This window comes from Callospermophilus lateralis, chromosome 16 (genome assembly GCF_048772815.1).
Source record: "Callospermophilus lateralis isolate mCalLat2 chromosome 16, mCalLat2.hap1, whole genome shotgun sequence".
Lineage (NCBI taxonomy): Eukaryota > Metazoa > Chordata > Mammalia > Rodentia > Sciuridae > Callospermophilus > Callospermophilus lateralis.
This window is the reverse complement of record NC_135320.1, coordinates 30,568,424-30,574,423: the sequence shown is the minus strand read 5'-3', so window position 1 is coordinate 30,574,423 and position 6,000 is coordinate 30,568,424.

Sequence of the window (6,000 nt, the reverse complement as noted above, 5' to 3'; positions counted from 1 at the left end):
AATAGGGTTGATTTATGGAGACAGTGTAGTCAGGAGTGAGGCATACATTTTGAACAAGAGTTGTCTCTGACCATCTCTCATCATCTCATCAGCAGTTAATTTTTATAGTTTGTCAGGCTGCTTACTTAGTTTGATGTCTATTGTTGGATGTTTGCCTACAGCTCTTTTAGCCTTCACAGGGGATTTTGCAGCATCTGAACTTAAAAGAAGAGAGTGTTTTTCCAGTCCACTGGTTTCTGCTGTGCTGTAACCAGAAGACTTGTATGTAAGGGAGGAAGCGTAGCCTATAACACGACAGTCCCAGCTTAGCTCATTGCTTCTGCCACCTGCCTTCTGGCTTAACACTGGAAGCAAGAAGCATGCAATTAAGTGTGAGGAAATGAAAATAAATGACACTGTTCATTGCACATTATAAAGTAATGGCAGAAAGAATGCTGCTTGTTGAGATCTAGTGACCCTGTGGACAGTACACCTTTACCTGAAAAATGTTGGCACTGAGATAGTGGCCTGGCTTTTTTAAAAATTATGTAATAGCCCTATTCTAGCCATAACTCATGTATATTTACTTCCTAGTTTAAGAAACCAAACCAAAACAAAACAAAAAACATGCGTTTTAAATATCAAAATAAATGCCTAGGACATTCATTCTTTAATGATTTGTAGGGAGTCAATAATTAAATTGGAGGACATGGGAATATACTCACAGTGACAAATTTCAGCTGATTTGAATAACACCAATTCTATAAAAAGCAATTACTTAAGTAAATACATTCTTCCTTTTTTGAATTACCACATAGAAATTATTTTGTAAAAGAAGTATTTTAAAACTCAATGAATTATCAAAATTGTTTATTAAAGAGGGTTTCAGTAAGTTCTCTGGGTACTAGTTCACTCATGCTAAGTGGATGTCCAAAATAGGCACAGGCAGATGGATACTTCATTGCTTTCTATACCTGGGCTATTCTATTCTTTTCTAATGGGAGTGGAGAGGGTATGACTGAGCCAGCAGAGACTCCTAGAGACCTCCATTTTGATACTAAGATTTAATCACATTAATAAAGGCATCTTTTAGATGTATATATCATTTCAAGAAAAAAACAGCATTATAAATCATTCTACCGCACAGATTTAGTGCATGCTGCAGAGAAACTGTAGCACAATTTACTTTATGCAATATTTTTTTTTTTAAAAAAATCAATAGAACCAGGGAATTTGTAGGCTCTTTAAGGAACTGAGGAGTGATTTTCATAATGAAGCCCATCATTGATATCTGATCGAACTCAGGTTACAGAGAATGGAGTATGGAGCCCTTTTTATTTAGAAAAAAATGGGCCCCGAATCAGGCTGAGGAATGAAAACCTCTGGCCAGTATTCCAAAGATGCTCTGCCTTGGAAAGCTGCTTCTCTGAAACTGAGAATAACAACGATTAAAGGGTTCGGTAGCAAATTAATTCTTGAAATCGTAAGTATTTGTTATAATTTAATTTGCTGATGTCAACATTGCTAATGGTAGTGGTAGGCTAATATGTCAAGTTTCTGTACATTCATCTATTCCAGCTTGAATTAAAATGTTTTTATGAGTGAATTATAGGCATACCTAATAGCTGGGTTTATTTTGACAAGTTAAATTTTGATGTTGAATTGCTCAGCTTTTGGAAAACAGAAGTCAAGGATCTATGAGATGGATGCTACGATGACTTGGCAGACAGGAGCTTGAACTTCTTTATCAATAACAAATTTATTCCCTCAGCTTCTGGTGTAGCAACTGGAAGATGTTTTTCAGCAGCAGTTGGCTTCAGGGTTGGCTTCCATGAAGACAATTGACTCCCTGGAGAACATATCTAAGGACTGATCAATGTTGGCACAACATTGGTGTCTAACAGCCTGATTACCTTGTCCTAACTCAGAACTAGAAAGAAATAACGCATATAAAATTGGTGATATGGAAGTCTGGGAGAGAGGTATAGAATTAGGTGTCTATAAATGGTTAAGAATGTGAAGATGTCTGTGACCCACATGGATGCTCATTAATGGGTGATGTTGGCAAAGAAGAGTTTAATGATGAAGTCCATACTATGACTTGTTCTGGGGATTGCAATCAACCTATTTCCCCACCATTTTTGTCATTGCCCGACAGACTCATGAACAAAGTGACCATGGTGTCAGGGATGGAGGTTATGCTTGGGCTCAGAAACCTGGAAATCCTTTCGTCAAAGCTGACCTGGTTAGGGCCTCTTCTGAGTACCCAATCAGCAGAGACCAGCACTGGGTCCCCAATAGAGCATCATTCTCTGGGGCTATCAGTCAGGAATCTAATGGCAGATTGAATATATTGGACCCATTCCATCATGGATGAGACAGAATTTTGATTTTGTTGGAATATATTCTTAACCTGGACATGGAATTGATTTTCTTCCCTGCAAAGATTGTATAAAAAAAAACATTGTGAATATATTGGATGCTTTATCCACTGTTTTGATATTCCCCCAATTATTGTTTTCCTTGAAGAAACTTATTCATAGCAAATGAAGCATGACAATGGGCCCATGTCATGGTTCCCATTGGGCTGACCAGGCCCCTCCTCATCCTTAACCCTTAGCTTGATAGAAGGTTGGGGTGGTATTTTGAAGACCCATATATGGCATTGGTGAGGTGGTGATGCCTTGAGGGGCTGGGTCAGTGTTCTCCAGGAGGTGCATATGTGCCAAGTCAACATCCTGTATATGGTCTACATCTGCCATGTGCAGGATTCATGGGTCTAGAAGTCACGATGTAGGAATGGGCATCACTCATTACGACCTTTGGCATCCACTACCAAAAGTTTTGCTTTCCCATCCCTGATACTTAAGGTTGTGCTTGCCTGGGGTCTTAGTTCCAAAGAGAAGAAAGGTGATGCCTCAGTGATTCCATAAAAGAGATCAATATAGTGGAAGTCAATACTGTTGCTCAATTCAGGATTTGTGAAATTTCATGTGTATTTTCTTTCCTGGTTGCAGAATTATCTTTCATATCTTTAGTTTTGATCAAATGTTTACTTATATTCAGATGAGGTAGGGGAGGTAGTGGAGGGGTGTGTGTGTGTGCGTGTGTGTGCGTGTGTGTGTGTGTGTATGTGTGTGATATTTAGTATGTTCCTTTGTAGTCAATTTAAAAGTATATAGCATTATTTCTCTAAATCATAGCAGGAGAACCATGGAAGAAAAACCTCAGTCATTGAGCAGCTGTGTTAAAATGCCAGTTCCTTGGTTTACTAATTTGTCTAAGCATTAGGTTTCTCATCTGTCAAACAGGCATGATGATACCTACTCTTTCCACCTGTGTTGCGAGTGTAAGATAATTCAATAATGCAAATCATGTCATAGACTCAGTACAATGCCTGGTTTAGTCATCAGGAGGGACAGGTCCTACATTATACTTGTTGTCTTGGAATAATTACTCATAATTAGATTAATTAGTACTTGTAATATATTAGTGATTATTCTAATCATTAATTGCATACCCTTTCAGTGTCAGAAGTTTGGATGACAAATTATGTGTTCATTCTAATAACAATCATCAAATGTTAGTTTGCACTCCCCACTTTCTTGTTGCAGGTGGTCGAGAAGACTGTTATGAATTTAGAAATTAGAAAGCATGGCACCTCTATCTGGTGAACATAGGTTTTAGCTGGTAAGTACAATCCTCAGTTTTACGGTGAATAAAAAAGAGTATAGGTGATGCAATTGGTCCAGGGAAGAAAGTGCAAATTGATTATGTTATTGCAGGTGTTGACTTTATTCAAGGGGATGTGCTACGGTGAAAGTTTGTGGCTCCCCAAATTCACATGTTGAAGGACTAATCTCTAATGGAATGGTATTTGGAGACAGGGCCTGTGGGAGATGATTAAGTTTAGATGAGGTCATGAGGTAGGTGTTTTCATGATAGAATTGGTGGCTGAGAAATAAATGTCTGTTTTAGAGCACCTCATCTACAGAATTTTATTACAGCAGCCCAAATTAAGACAGGATAATAAAATAGATGCCTTGATTCTCCAAAAAGAGTTCTTGAAGAAATCTTCAGGTAAGTTAAATATAGTCCAACATTTAAACCACAGAATGGGAAAAGTTGAAAAATATTCAGAATCATTGTGTTCTTGTATTTTAAAACTTTTTCCTCCCCTGGAAGATCTTTTGTCATATACTTAGTAGGTAGCGTCTCCAATGGCTTGCTCGTGGTGCTCATCATAGGTGGAGAATTAACTCCTGGCCCTAGTCACAGCCTCTGAGGACACATTTCTTATCCTTTCTTTGCAAGACAACTTGGAGAAGGATGATCTGTCAGGGTATTTATAGAGGCCATTAGCATGATGAGTGAATTCTACAGATAACTGATGGCTCTTTAAAAATATGGCCTTAAGAAGAGAAAGAGAGAAACTTGTAGGGAGTCTTTCTGAATAGCAAATTGCTATATTTGGGTGGTCTAAGGATTATGACAAATGTCAAGGACTGCATAAGGCACGAAAGCAACTCATTATAGCTGAGCACACAGAATGCCACATTCAAGGTTGAGTGGCTGATTTAGTTGCAAACACTAATTTTCAGATTATACAATTTGGAAATTTTAATTAGCCATGAATCCTTCTAGGGATAACATTCCCATTCCTCTTCGTGATACCGTAAAAATAAGTCAGGTTTTGCTTTAGCAACCTAAGAACTCAAAATAAGGTTTCATTGTGATATTGATTGTTTCCTCCTCAAATGTTAATTTTGAAAATTCATGTTTCAGAAGAATTAATGGCCTGATCCTGTGGTCACTCTGCATTTCTAAATCTCATTAAAGTTAATGAATTCTGAAAATTAAAATAATAAAGAGGGCCTTTTCAGTTTGACGGAAATTTTACTGTTTAAGAAAATAAGATCCAGTAAAATGAATCTATTGGTGATATACAGTTATTTTTTTTTAAAATTTATTGCTTCTTTTGAGTTATACATGACAGCAAAATCCATTTTGATGTGATTATACAAGCATTGATATGCAGTTTGTTTAGCTGGATTCATACACATAATTTTTATTGTTGGAATCATGACATGGAAAGCATGAGAGACAAGAATCAAAAACATATATACCTGGTTTATCTATTTAGACCCAATATGTGTCATAGTTAGAAGGTGTGAGAATCCAGTGAATTAAAAAAAACAATCACAATTCTTTGCAATGGACACATTCCACAGAAGAATGCATTTTTAGAGATGATGCTAAGAGAGATTTTGAATATATATGATTAGAGCATTGCAAGGGACACAGATAATGTAGTTCTATGTAATAATTGCAGTCTTTCAGATGGGCTATAAAAATTCTTGTTCTGTTTAGATTTTGCATTTCATTCCTCTCTTGAGTGTGTAATGTCAAATCACTTTCTACCCTACTATGTGTATATGCCTGTCAAATCCATGTTTAGAGAGTTTCTGTGGCATAGTATATTTTCCTTTAAATTTTTACAATTCAAGCATTTCTATAACTTTCTGGTATTTTCAAAGCTTCAAAAAATACACAGCCTTTTTTTTTTTTTTTTGGTTATTAACCTTTTTTTTTCCTGCAGGCTCTTCTCAACATACATCATCAAAAACAGGAAATATGCTTATCCAACCTCATTTGTCAGCACCCACATTTGCACCCATATTTTGTGTACAGAGAAATTGTGCCTTGTCCAAGGTCACTATCATTCATGAGTAGATATTCTCCAGCCTCCTTCCAGCAGCAGAGCTCCGTGATTTTGTTATGCCTTTGGTGACCTGACCTTTAGTTTAGACATACTTTGTGAATCTCGAAATAGCAATAATTTTTTTTAAACCACACATACTTTCCTATGTACATATATGAATATATCACATTGAATATTTCCATTATCCACATGACATTGATTTTTAAAAAAAGAACTAGAAGTAAATAGAAGATAAATAGAGTACAGGGAAGGGAATGGGGGTGGGAAGGGGAAATACTGGGGACTGAATTCGAACATTA